Source organism: Phalacrocorax carbo, chromosome 4, assembly GCF_963921805.1.
Source record: "Phalacrocorax carbo chromosome 4, bPhaCar2.1, whole genome shotgun sequence".
NCBI classification, from domain to species: domain Eukaryota; kingdom Metazoa; phylum Chordata; class Aves; order Suliformes; family Phalacrocoracidae; genus Phalacrocorax; species Phalacrocorax carbo.
The window spans coordinates 44392272-44407031 of record NC_087516.1 but is presented as its reverse complement, the minus strand read 5'-3'; the positions used below and the strand labels follow the sequence as shown (position 1 = coordinate 44407031).

The 14760-nt window shown below is 39.6% G+C and overlaps 1 protein-coding gene across 1 annotated transcript in view; it reads left to right on the top strand.

Moving 5' to 3' along the window:
- CPE (carboxypeptidase E) overlaps positions 1-14760 on the top strand; it is a 59970-nt gene that overhangs the window by 24296 nt on the left and 20914 nt on the right. The window lies entirely within an intron of this gene.

Below are 14760 nucleotides of genomic sequence, written 5' to 3'. Positions count from 1 at the left end.
TGCTTGCAGACGCTTTAAGTTGTTCCCTTATGGGAAAAAGAGGCTTTGCCTAGCTGTAGCTAGGTTTTCCGCTCCATAAGAGAGATGGAGTTGAGGGAAAAGGCCTAAAAACTCTTGTGTGGGAAGAGGGGTTCAATCCATGTAAGCCACAGTGGGAGACTGAACAGCTAGTCCATTTTTTTATGCTGATGGTGCCGTGTAGTCAAGCTGCAGAATTTCACCTGTTTGTGATTGTTGCCTTCCTGAGACCCGCCTGGGGCATAACAGCTAGCTGAGGTGTCTGTAGTGTCACCCTTGAGTGGTGCCCCTCCGAGCAGCGTGGCCGTTCCTGGCTCAAACAGCCTCATCCTGAAACCTTGATTCAGATCGGGGGTTCAGCTGTGAAAGGCAGTGCAGACATCACTTTCTTGCTCTTGTGCCCCCTTTTTCCCCAAGACAGGGTGCTTGTGTACAACTAGATGATGTCTGCAGATTATACATTAAAACAGAAGTGAAAGAAAATGGCAGTGAGAAACCTACATCAACTGACACAAGTATCAAGTAGCTCAGTGCGAGGAACTGTTACAGTGGTCAAAGTGATAAAGAAAAATTTCCTGGAAGGTTCATCAGATCAGGGGGTAGTCTACAAAGGACATCAGGAGTTAGTTATCTAAAAATAAATGGATAAACCTTGAAGGATACTTTAAAGCAAAATCTTCCTGCAGCATCGGTCAGCGGGTGGCGAGCGGTTGTATTGCTTGTGGGGGTTTTCCCCCCTCTTTTCCTTTTTATTATATTATCATTATTATTATCATAATCATTATTATTATCATTACTATTTTAATTATTAAACTGCTCTTATCTCAACCCACAAGTGTTCTTGCCTTTGCTCTTCCGATTCTCTCCCCCATCCCAGAGGGGTGGGGGGAGTGAGCGAGCGGCTGCGTCGTGTTTAGTTGCCGACTGGGGCTGAACCACGGCAGTCCTTTATGTCCTATGTGCCAAAATCCACATAGACCTTGCTAGCTTCTCTGCCTTCTTCACTTACCTGGTTAAAAAAAAAATTTTGTCTTTCACTCTTCTATGTTGAGATTTAGAATATTCATGTGATTTTAATGAAACTACACATCAAGGGTGTAACGAGACAACATTCTCTTCTCTAGTTTTGTCTATTTTACCTGAAAAAAAAAAGTTATATTCACTAGGTGTGACATTGCTTCTCACAAAACTTGTGTTTTCCTTTGTAGATGGATTCGTGAGGGTGTAATCACAAATCAGCAATCCTAAAATAAAGCCATAAGAAAGCACATTTCCTTCCTTCCTTCCTTTAAATAGAAACATATAGCTATAAAGCCCGATGATAAGCAAATAGCAGCTGAACATCACATGTCATCCTGCTTTCTCTCATGTGCATCGATGCGATACCAAAATGACATCTGTTAGGGTATTTCGGTAGTGAAAATCCATGAAGAAAGAGCTCTGCAGTACAGCAGCCCGGACTTCAAAAAATGTTATAATAACACCCTTAAATGTTTGTTTAGTGGAAACATTAACAATATACTCAGGAACAATTGTGATGTAATGAGAAGTGAGTGTGATGTATTTCTTCCTCTGCCAAAATTCACCTGCTTCTCTACAAATTGTACACTGAACTGATTTTCATTTTGGACAGTCTTGCTTTCCTTATACAAACCTGTCTGTTTCTTTGGTTTTTTTTCCTTACATTGCAAAAGGAACTGTTCATTAAGAAAAAAATGTTTTCATATTCAGTCGTCTGTTTGAGCTAAATGAGCTTATTCTGGCTGTTTTGGAGGTTTCCTTGAGTCCAGGGGCTTGGAGCATCATTCAGGATTGGTACTTGATTTTGTTGCTGTGGAGACATTAAGTGCCAAAATTTTAGTAAACATTAGAATATTAATTTGTACTTCTGAGCCATTAATGATCACTTTTGTTGTCCACTGAGCAGATTTTCAAACCACCTTCCTTGTACTTGCTCTTGTGGAGCTACCACAAGCACTTGTGTTAGCAAACAACTTCCCCACAACAGCGTCAGAGGTCGTGATTTGATGCCCTCCTTCAGATCTCTCCGTAATACTTACTTTTGTCACACCAGTTCCTAAAGGTAAGGGAGGAAAAGGGGTTAATGAGATCTGTGGTAAGATCATCGCCTGCCCTGTGCTTGCCATATGCTTCTAGTCTCTTTTTTCCTTTTGCTTAGATGACAAATGCTCTGAGGGCAGGTACAGTCTTTGTTCACTGACAGCACAATGGTGTCTGTCCTGTCATGGAGACTGTTAAGGATTTGTGATAATAGTATCAACACTTGTATCGAAAGTCTTGCACTGCTGGAGTGGCAGATTTGAGTAACCCACAGTTAAGATCCTTGTGTGACTTTCTGCACTGCAACTATCCTTTGTAATCATGCCTGCGTACATGCCAAGAAAGAGGGCTGTTGGCTCCAACCAATGGGCTTTTTTAAAAAATGCCTGTTGTTTAGGTATCAGTACAACTCCACAGAATTTTTTCATATTTGTATACGTGACTCAAGCCACTTACCATTGTCAAGCAATCTAAGATAAGCATTTTTTCAGGGAAAAAAACTTCATGGTCGGACTATTTTTGCCTGGTTAGAAAGAGCTGTAAACCAAAGCATGAACTGCTCAGAACAGGCATATATAATACATAGCTCGGAAAGCCTGATAAATTCTGCTTTCCTGCATTACACGGCATTAGGTTTTAGATTGGTAATTTGTAAGTTTGCAGCTGTGACAGAGCAACATCCTGATGGAAGTCTGGGAGCTGTTCCTAGTCAGGAAACCGTTACGGTTCCTGAAATTATCTCTTGGGTTTTCAGGATTGTTTTTTTTTTTTTCCTTCTTGCCATAAAGGGCTTAGGTTTGCCCTCATATCCTGCTTCCTTTGGCACGTTGAGTTGATTATTTGGATCTAGTGGGGCCTTCTGAACAGCATGAGATGTGATAACGGCATTGTTCCCCATGTGACATAGTTTATGAGCAAACCTTGACTTTGAGCTTGTTGCTTTCATGGGCTACAGTAGTAGACTACCATGTCCAGTGGGGGAAATAAAGATTGCCCCCAGAGCCTAGCACACATTCGTTCCCAGCATAGCCTTACTCCTAAGGGCTGCTTTGTTTTCCCTCTGTAAAAAAAATGTCATTCTCTAACACTGAGGAGTTTGAAATAGTTGTCTTAGTATAGCAGTAGTATAACATAAATATAATTTTACTTTCTGTCTCCCTTTTTAAGCAAAACAAGAGAAAGAAAGACTTAATGTTTTACTAACCTCACTGTGCTTCTCTGCAGTTGGTTACCAGCTCTGAGTCTGCCTCTGAGAGCTTAACTCTGAGCAGTTAAGCACCAACACCCCACTACATCTGTGTGCCTGGCACTGGTGCTTCATATGCACCTTTTAAAAGTAGTTTTTTCAAATAGTGTAATGATTCTAAATGTGATATTGCCTACTGCAAGATGGAGTTTTCGAGTTTTTAGAAATATGTTGGTTCATATCTGGTTTGAAGAGAAGACCTCAGTGAAAACAAGCCAACTGGAGAATTTTAACGTGAAAAATTAATTTGTTTTCTGGGTTGCACAAGTGCAAAGAAAATACCTTTGCAAAAAACTGTTGTCTTAATAGGGCCTATATGTTTTTACCCCCCAGATAATTTATAAATAGGTAAAAAGCTTTTGCTTAAAAAGATAAAAAAAGTATTTAAATGTGGGCAGAAACCAAATATGGAAAAATTGCATCCAGAAAGAAATTTTTCGGAAATAAAGTCTTGATCCAGAATTTACAGCTTTTGCATGAGACTGTAATGCCTTATTCTGGCAAACTCCTGAGTATGTGCTTGACTTTGCATTCCAGACTAACCCCTCTGACACTAATATTCTGAAGTTAAGCATATGTTTAATGTGCTGCGCTGGTTCAAATCCTAAGTAAAGGGAAAAAATTATAAAACTGAGCTCTCAATGTAATTTCAATGGTAGTTTTTGCTACTAGTCAAGTGAAAAGGGAAAATGTCTTTATTGTATAAATATAGAAGTCTTTATGTTTAGAAGAAGAGCCATATCAGGTGGAATATCACTCAGATGTTTTGGGGAGAAAAGTATTGTTCCTACCTGCTGGCTTAATAGCATGTCCTGGGGAGTTTTATGCACTGGCTGTTCTTTCCCAAATTTGTTGCCTTTCGTTAAGTGCAGTCTTTAATGGACAATGTGGTAACAATCTTCAGTCCCTTTGCCTTCCCGTTTCTGTGTTCTTATAATCTGAACACAATTTTATAGATTATTTTACATTTTGTAACTTTTTTTTTTCCTTTACGGCTTAGCAGACAGCTGGAAAAAAATATACTGAAACATGCTTTTGGCAGTCATCACACTGTGATCATACAAGTTAAACCCAGGATGAAAGAGAAAGTTTAGTAAAATACAAATAAAAAAAAAAGTAGAAAATATGGCAAAGACTGAATAGCTAATATTTTGTAGAACAATCCAAGCAGCTTTAAGTTTGTATTTTAATGCAGAAATATAATCATCTGATGATAAAGGCTTCTCCTTCACATCGGTTAAATAAAAATGAACTACTGAACCATAAGGTACAAGAGGGTTAATAAAGACAGGGAATACTGGGTCACTTCTTAAAGGGGTCAGCTTCGTTCTCCCTTGGAGTCATGTGGTTTTGATTCTGTTTGTGAACTGTGCCAAATCTGTCTTTTCATATGATTTTGAATATCTGCAAATGCAGTTTCTTTAGTTAAAATTAGAAGTGTGCTTTAGATCTAGAAGATATTAGTGAACACAAAGATGAAAAATATTTTCATGACCTGGGGATGACCTCCTTGGTGCCTGAGCCTCTCAGTGAGGGGGGTGTGTGTGTGTCACTAAGATGTACGTGCCCACATACGCAAGCAAGAGCAGAGAAGTGCTTGTGTAGGGTCAGAAAAGGCTTTGTATCCGAACTACCCAGTACTGTTCCCCTGTTTGTTGAATTACTGTCCTTGTATTAAGAGCTAGTCAAGTGCGTATTGGATCAGACACCACATCTTCTTCCTGTTTGATTGGAATCAATATTTCCTAGACTTCCTTTTCTCTTCATTAGAGAATTTTTTCTTCTCAAAAAGCCCCAACTGCCTGAAACTTCAAAGTGAAAATATTGCTGTGGGCTTATCAGGGGATGCTGTTTGGCTGTGTTACGCTCTTCTCTGTGGGCTGCCTAGTTAACTACTTCATGGGGTCTCTAGCCATGAAGAATGACAGTATGTATGAGAGAAGTAATTTCAACAATCTCAGAATATTTGTTAATAAATAAAGGTACAAAATGCATTAAACCAGCTTTTAAGAAAGTGACACACTTTATTATACCTCTTCGTTATACCTCACCAGCCTTCTACACCTGCATAAAATTGAAATAAAAGGAAATAAATCTGGAAGGTAGGGCACAGTTTTCCTCTCACTTTCACTGCTTTAATTGGTCTGAATCATAGAAGTATGGCAAAACATTTCAGCTCCTAGTGTTTTATTACACTTACTAAAAAATATAAAGGACTACACAGGAACTGTGGTGAATACCCTCAAACTGATGCCAGATACAACTGAAGCCAGTAACAAAAGCCCTTTGGACTCTTATTAGTGAAGGAATTTGCCCTTAGATAACATGTACATTTTCTTTAATGTGATGTTTCCTCCTGCCTTGGCAGGAAAGAGCTTGTCTGATGTACTGCTAGTAACATAAAAGGGAAAGAAAGTTTCAAGTGAGATGAAAGGGACCACAAAAGATGGATTTGCTGTAGCTTTTTGCAATCATCAGAGGAAAAAATAATTAGTGCTGGGAAAGGCTACTCATTTTTTGATCCTGCTGGTCATTGCACTTTAATATGCTTGGCGTATTGGAGGCATAGTGGGTATTATTGTAGGAAATGGCTATTATTCACCCTTTTGTGGGGAATGTGCCTTCTTACTTTGAACTAACCTTTCTGCTTGCACTTAGAATAAACCCTAGGTAGTTTCATTTTGTATCAAATTGCACAGAGCTCTATTGCCATACATAGAGCTCATTATAAAATACGTAGCTGCTCAGCCACCGGTTCATTTTCTGCACTTATAGGTGCTGTTCAAGGGCAGGATTGTGACTTCTGTTGTCCTTGACTGTACACCATGTGGACAACAGGTACCCCTCTCCCCTTTCTCTTAGTGGAGAACTGTCTTATTGCTCTTTGGAGGGAAAACCCAGTGGAAGCTTTGAGGAAAGCTGAGAAAATACAAAGCTTTTATGTTTGTTCCCTGTATGAGGAAAAAAGTGTCTATTTTTAGGACACTAGGATGTGTATCCATTACAGATACCTTGTTAAGCATTTCTTTCTATCTTATGAAGACTGTTCTGTATCTCACAGCTATACAGCTGTGCTGTGGCTTGCACTTATGGGGTCAGTATCCATATGCGATTTTTTTTGTCTGGAGCCCCCTCATCTAAAGGCAAAACATGTCTTGAAAGTCTTTTGAATCCACTTGCATCTGCTGTTGAGACAAAGGATTTGTCTGGTTCTGTCATCTCCATCATTATTCTTGAGTCAACAGACTGTTAGATGATTCACTTCTTCCTCTTATGCAACAAGCTTGATTTTATTAGCCTCTGCACCACTTTAGTTTCCTCTCCTTTTACCACCTTGCTAGGAATCATCACCCTTTCTCATTTTGTTTTTTTAAATGCTTAAGGTGATACGGGGGAATTTTCTAAAAAGTGAGTGTGAAGAGATCTTCAAGCACCCAGGTGTGCATTTCTACCTAAACTGGCTATAAATAGATCACTAAGGTACAATACCAATTTTAAATAAAATTTTATATATCGTTGAAAAATTCTGAAGCCAGGTGTTCCAGTGTTTGGAGGTGGAGTGTTGGACTACCGATCTTGATCACTTTCTACCTGCTGAACCTTTTTTCTTCTGCTTCCTACTGACCAGATTTAACTGATGCTATCTCAACAAGTACAATCAAGATTTACTGCTGGCTATCACATAGCATTCATACCTTAAATGCAGAAACTTGAGAGAGTATTAGCTGCTAAAATCAGGCTGGAGGTGAAGTGCAGCAAAAGAACAGGTCTCAATAAGCCACACTCTCATTAGGGCTTCACACAGTTTACCAGGTTTTTAAGCCTGCAAAGCAGCTGCAGTTTTTGTGGCAAAAAAACCCCCCTAACTTCTAAAATGATGGAATTCTGGTGTTTTGGGTTTTTTTTTGTACCAAAATGGTGATGCTAAACTAGTATTAGGACTAAAAGAAGCTACCTGGCTATTTGTTGGTTTCTGAGGCTATTGACGTAAATCAGGTCATTTATGTTCAGACGTAAATGGTGTCCTCTGTTAGTCATCACAAGTCAATCTTTCATAATTTTTTTCCACAGAGGAGCAAGATAACAGCATAATTAGCTTTTGCAGTCTGCCTGTGTCTTTCTTACTGCAATTTATTTTAAACAGGCACTTTATAACCCTTTCTGTAAACTCAGTGGCCTGTAATCACAGAAGCTAAGGTCAATAAATATTAGGGCTGATGTAAGCAAGGGAAGCTAAATTAATATGCTAGTGCAAAAACCCCTTTTATTCTGTAACATGCTGTCTACACAAGGGACTTGTTGCAGATGTACATTTATGGAGAGATTTTATCCCTCTCCATCTGTTAGCAGTGATCAATGCACTTCAGCATCATCCGTCTGAATCACAGATCTGCAGCCCACAGGTTTTTTTTCACACAGTGTCAGATTGTGACAAAACAGCAGTGGAATAAAATAATGTTACAGTTACCAATAAAGAAGGAGCATCCGCTATGTGTAGCCTCATTGGCGTAACAAGTGCCATTGCAATGCCTCAGAAAGGCTTCTGGAAATCAAGGGAAGAAGCCTGGGGGCTTACTACTAGTTATTCCTACATCCTTAATCACAGAAAGTGTATTTCCCAAGGATCCAGACGTACTCATGATGGGAATTGTAATCCTTTTCAGTCAGAAATAGCTCTCCTCTACGGAGAGAAAACGCAAAGAGTTTTGTTAGGTGAAGATGAGCTCTGTGAGTGCATGTCCCTTGCACACGCTGGTACCCAAGGTAGCACAGCCCTGAAAGCTGCCCTAGCTTGCTTTCCTCCTGAAGCACAGCTTCACAGCAAGTACTGGGGTATGAGGCCACAGAGGAGGAACCCTGGCCTGACTTCTCCCTCAGCCCTCTTCAGTTTTCCTTTCTGCTCTGCTGGGGAAACCACAGCGCCTGACATTTCCAGCCTGGAAATAGCCTCTGAGCAAACTCGAGCCTGCACTTCCATGCTTCTGGCCACCCATTTGGCACAGTGAAGCCGCGCAGCAATGTTGAATTGGGCCTGTATAACTTGCTGGAAAAGAATTATTTACACCTTTTCATTGACTTTTTTGTTTATTTTTGGTAAAAAGGGAGAGCTACTTTTGTTTCTTCACCTTTTTTGTCCAGCATTTCTGCCTACCTCTTTGACTTTAGAGTCTGGTATCTGGATATAAATGGGTTATTTCTGACTTTTATTTCTTGTCTTCATGAAAAGAGGATGAGGAAAAGCAGAGCCCAAATGTGTCTCCAGCTGGTAGGAGGCATTTGAACTAGTTTAGCTTTGAAATTTACTGTGTATTTGTTGCATGCAAAAGGAATGAAGTAGACAAGCTAAGTCTTTTTGAAGTACTCTGATGGCAGGCAGGTACTTCATAGTTGAAGTGAAAAAGCTGATTCTAAAGTTTGCTGAAGAAAGCTTGGTAAGTGAACCTGATGAGGAACCATCATAAATACACATCTAATTATATATCAACTTCCTCTTCATCAGAAGGTCTGTTTTGATGATGGTTTAAAGAAGTATCTTTGCTCTACGTGCCAACCGAAACTGGAGGGATACAGTGAGTGTCTTTGAAATGAAAATTCACTTGGTCACACGTAGTTATAAGTGGAAAAGTCCCCCTCTTAGTGAGCACAGTGGAAAAGACTAATTCAGTCAGTTGTATCCCACACCCAGCATTGCAGTGGACATGTAGAGAGTTAACTTGTGTCATCTCTGTACTGCCAGCGTCCTTCATAAAGAATCCCGGGGTATGTTTTGGTCTGGGTTTTCTCCTCGCAGTAAGAGCTGGGAGGTGAAAAAATGTACATCTTGTACTCTGCCACAGACCGGTAGGGATGGTTCAGGACAGTCCACTTCATATTTGGCTTCAGAGGAATCTCCTCTTCAATGCTGAGCTAACAATACCTGCCACTGTAACGCTGTAATGAATTCTGTAAATGCAAAGTCCTATTCAGTTTGTCTAGAGCATGAAAAATGCAATGCAGTGTAAAACTAATCTGGTTAATCCAGTTGTGTGTGTATATATGGCTATTTGTTACTTCTAAAATCTTGTTGAATTTTGAATCTGGTTTGAACTTCAGAGAGCGCTTTTTAACACAGAAAATCAGGGGTTTGTGCATATCACATTTCAGTGTTTCTTATTAAGGGTTTTGGTTAAATAAGTAAACTTGTTTTGCTTTCCAAATGGTTTGTTATGATTTAAAGAATCGTCATCAATTCTGTTAGATAGCACCATCAGTTTGTGCGCAGTAACACAAATCTAGTAGGCAAAACCTGTTCTACTCTCTGGTAAAGAAGTGGGCTTTACCCAAAATACCAGACTACACTGTGCAAGGCTTCAGATGTAAGGGCAGGGCGTTGTGGAAAAATCAGCATCGGGATGAGCCAGCGAAGAGCTGTAGGTGGGGACTGGGGGAGCCGAGCAGATGCTTTGCCCACTTCTTGTGGGAGGCTCTGCCAAGTCCTGTATCTGCAGGGGGGAGAGTGGGCTGTTGGAAACCTGAAGAAAACATCGAGTCATGCAGAACCTTTTTGGTGGAAATAACTGTCTTGAGGATGAGGTAATCTGTCTGGAGAACTCCATTTCCAGCGCAAAGACATATAAGATCCTTTTTTGAAGCTGAACCGACAGACCTTCCACTGAGTAGAATGGAGATCACGTCTTAATCTGTACGTGTCAAGGCCAGCACAAACATAGCTATTCTTTGAGACCTTTCGCTCCAGGTTTAATGTGCTGTACAGACATTTTAAGCAGTTGCATTCAAATAATTATGAAAATATCCAGAAAGAGCTTGAGACCACTACTGAATCATAGCTGTTAAAAAATGCATGCCTTTTTTAAAAGCAGGAGATTGCCAAGAGAGCCTTGATTTTCTTTTCTTCTCGTTTTCTTCTCACTGTATTTTCTATCAGTTAATGGCAAGAAAGTAAAAGACTGGATTTTTCAAAGGCCTTCAGTGTTGACCCATTTCTCCTTTCATGTAAGCCACCTGTGAAACTTCCAGTAGTTTCTCTTTCAGCAAGGTGAGACCAATGCTACATCTTAGTAAATGTCGCCCTAAAATGATATAAGGCCTATACAATGATTTAGAAACTAATACTGCATTGCAGTTCTGTCTTTCAATACTGTTCTCACACAAGCTGTGGAGGTCAACATTTCTACTGAAATGCTGTTGAGGCAGGTGGTAGACATTTAGTTTATAGGTTGTTAGGAATCTAAATTTTCTAATTCTTTCACTTTTCAATCTCACCTTCTCATTTATTTTCTTCTTTCCCTCTCTTACCTTTTTCATATTCAAAGGAGACACCCAAATCCTTGGTTTTCCATGTAGTTAATCTCAGAGAATTTATTTATCTTTGAACTACTAACAAAAATGTAGAGCATAAGAAAGTCTTCAATCACATTTAATGAATTAACTTCTTGCCAGCAGGGGTTCTGAGATTTTCCATGCCATTTATCTACAAGAAAAGTTCACTGATTGCTGTAACAACAATGACAAGCAACTGTAAGTAATCAAAAACACTAAGTGTGTTATTTCAGGAACAATACTGGCTTTTCTGTAAGAAATACAGGAAAGCAGAAGGACTCTAGTTTTTGAGGGTATTTGAGGCTGATTTGCAGAACAGTTTATTAAGCATGTAAACTTTCCAGGAGAGAATTTTTTTTCTTCCATGTGGCTTGCACTTCCATGAGTGAAATACTGTACATTTTAAGGTTAACTGCTTGACATTAGACCATGACAGGTAGCGTGACATTACCTTGACTCAATATATATAATTAGCTGGTGCTAAACTTTTTGTTCCTATGTTTTAGAAAATTACCATCTTTACTGTACAAATTCAGCCTGACCTGAAAATGGCAGTGGTTAGTCATCTTTAATTGGATGACCTGTCTAATATTAATGATGTACATGCTATTCCTAGGAAACTGGAGAAGACCTTATCTGACAGTAACTACAGAGGCAAATGGTGACATTTCACAACGTTTGTCAGGCACCAGAAAGGCACGACGTTTTAAAATACTTTTTCCTCAATCGTTTATCAGGTTGTAATGTACCACGCAGTCAATCTGAGAGAGATGTAAAAGCCTTCTAAAAGCCATAATGATGTGATGACATAGGTTTCACCAGGGATACTGAGGTATTTATAAACTTGATTGCTGCATTTCATTTCTTATGACTTGCCCCGAAAGATGTTAGTGTCCACGCATTCATTCGTTATCACAAACCTCTGTACCTGGGCTGAAATTAGGTTTAAGCATTTACAAATGTCATGCTTACATTGTTACACAAGACATACTTTTGCTATTGTGAATGAGAGATTATAGTTCAAAAAGATTGTCAGAAAAATGAATAAAACTAAATAAGAACTTTAAGTATTCAAACAACAGAAATACTCCTTTGTGTTCGTCATATCCCGGACCATGGGAATCCATTAAAACAATTTTCCCTTTTTTATGGGCGTCAAATAAGGGGGTCATATAAATGAGAAAAAACAGTTCTATTTCTTCATGCTGCTTCTCCCTTAAACCTATCTCCAGTTCTCTGCAGTGGAACCAGGAGTGTGTCTACTGATTTGGAGATCCCGTTGAGAAGTTCATCATCAAATTGAGATATACAGAGTCTTTTCATAAAAAAATAATTCTGTGAGACAGTTACAGTCACAGAATCCTATGAAGGGTGATTAAAGTCTGCATTAAATGGCTTCTGAAGGATTAATGGGAAAAGCAGCTCTTCCTCTAGCTAAGTAACATGCTAGCAAGAGGTGACTGAAGGCTATTTTCCCCATGGGGCAGGCTGTTTTCCAGAACAGCCTGAAGCTTTTGGAGATGGTGTGGCAGGAGATACTCAATGAAAAGACCAGGGAACCCATAAAGTGAGGAGTGTTGGCTTAAGGACTGGATAGCTGGCATCCTGAGCATATGAGGTATCCGTGTTAGCCCATGGGGCTGAAGAAGGAGGAGCCGGTTCCTTTGGGAGCCATAGTGGGCCTGGGATGCTGGCAGCATTGCAGAGTCATTCACTAAAACTCAGGCAGCTGGGTTTGGTTAACTCCGCCAGCAGAGCAGTGGCCCTCCAGCTTGGACTTCATTGTCCTAGAGAAAAAGATTGTTAGGAAAGGATTTAAGTAAAAGTGACTCCAAAAAAAGGTTTCCAGAAGGTACACCCTGAGTTGGAGTCTTTAACCTGAAAGGCTGAAATGCAAATGCAAATTAAGCGCTTCATTAACTTCAAAGTTATATCAGCAGATAGCAGCCTGTGGAAGCTCCCGTGGCTTTTTGGGCACTGTGATGATAACTAATGGCTTTAGCAACATTGTCCCTTTTTTCAGAATGGACTCCCTGGCTTTGCCTGTGGTGGGCATGGACAGCTAATGAGCAAACTGCTAATTCCCCTGCAGTCAGCTTGTAGCACTAATTTGTTTCTGCTGGAATAAACAGTAAAAATCAAGTTTGTTTCTCTTGGAGCAGCTGCAAAGTTTAGATATGAGAAGGACCCATTTTTTGCATTGTTCTTTTAGATGTAAATTACACTATTGAAATGATGAAGTTTTCCTAAAATTGTCAGATGCAGTCTGAAATTCAATATCTTATGATATTGAGCAGAAACCCAGTATTTCTTCAACGGCTGTGCCCAGAGGTGAGAAAATGGGCAGCGCTGGGGAGCTGACAGAGAACAGTTCCCATGCACGTGGACTGCTCGGCCTTGTTCTCCGCAGCCAGAGGATCAGTAGATGGATTTCTGTGCTTTGTAGAGAAGTGTAAGAAAATGCCGAGGGGAGCTAAAATCTGAACACAAAGTTAAGTTTTGAAGCAGGGCTGTTATTCAGCTCTCTGTTATCTTTCCCTTTTCATTCTTTTGCGTTCACTTTTGGATCAGTTTTTTAACTCTTGGTTTGCTAGCAAAACTTGGTGTTCTGCTGATACCTCACTGCCAACAGGATTCTTTGACTACTCCTTTCACACTTTGTGTTTTAAGTAATGTTATTTTTCATTATCAGTCTGAAAATGACCATTGTTCCCTTTCACTGAAAATCACTGTCTCTTGTATTGTGGTGTAGGGAAGTACTGCCTTCCAGATCAATTCCTCCATACCATAATGGTTGGTATTTTTGACTGTCCCCTGTTATTCTTCCTAAGGAAAATGGGGCTGGTCTCTTCAATCACTTTTCATAGGAAAGATTTCCCAAATTTCCAGTGACTGTCTTTACCTCTTCATTAACTCCTTTTAGCTTTTAATACTCATTTGAGATGGGTCATTACCACTGAAGATATGCTGTAGCTGAGGCTGTACTCTTCATTCACTGTAGACTCTGTGCCTGTTTTCATGAACCCTTCTAAACACCGTTAATGATTCTTTGGGGAGAGAGGCAAGCAGCACTGTATGGGAAACATATGTTTCTGTTTCTTCATTTGAACCAGGCCGGTAAAATTCAAGTGGGAGAGAAAGGCAAGTGATTAATGCATAGGGCTGGGATTCAGGAGAAACGATTTCTCTTTCAGGCTTCCTTAGTGAAGCCTGGTTCCTAGGGAGAACCACAAATGCAAAACGCAACCATGTTCGTGTTTACCACGGTAAAAAATTTGCCTGTTAGTTTGTGAATCGCTTTTCCCATAAGTAACATGCCGATATACGTATGCATGAGTATTCTAATTATGAGACTCTGTGATGTGCAGTGCTGTGTATTTTATTAAATAGTATCCATCTGTTTTAATGGGATCAGCTTGACTGCATAGTCTTGATGATTAGAGCTCTTGCATTCTGTGGTATTAACAGATAAGGAAAAAACAGTGAATAGGAGCTCAATGCCAAAAGGGGAAATGGAGGTTTCTAGTCAAGTAATGGTATTGTGTCTCTCACATAAAATGAAGCTATTTCACTGAAACTAGAAAACTTTTTAACCTGTCTGACAAAAAATTTCACGGATGAATCCATACAAAACCATCTTAGTTGGAAGAAAAGAAGCCATGGTATTAATAGCCCTCTGCCTGCTAGCATCTTATTACTGGATTAAGGTTAACAAGAACAGACTGAAGAGTCATAAGTAGATACGGCTGTGTGCTTGATTAGCAATTATTTAAGTTCTCCTTTGTGTAACACTCTTCCTGGCTTGAATTTGCCCCTGTGATAGTGCTAAAGGCTATTGTAAAGTGTGTTCAAAGACTGTTCAGAGCATAGAATCACCAGAGCTGCATTTAAAAAGGAAAAAGTTAAGAAAAAAGAGATTCAACACAGAAAACAACACATTTGTCATTTTAGTTCCAGGACAATCCTTTTAATCTCTTTCAGATATTTATATTATACTAAAACTTCTCTGGAATTAGGGCCCAAAACATAGTCTTTTAAAAGGTACATCCTTCGCAGTTCTGTAAGACTTCTGTGTTTTTCATGTCTAGCGTCATGAGAATGTGACTAATGAGCAA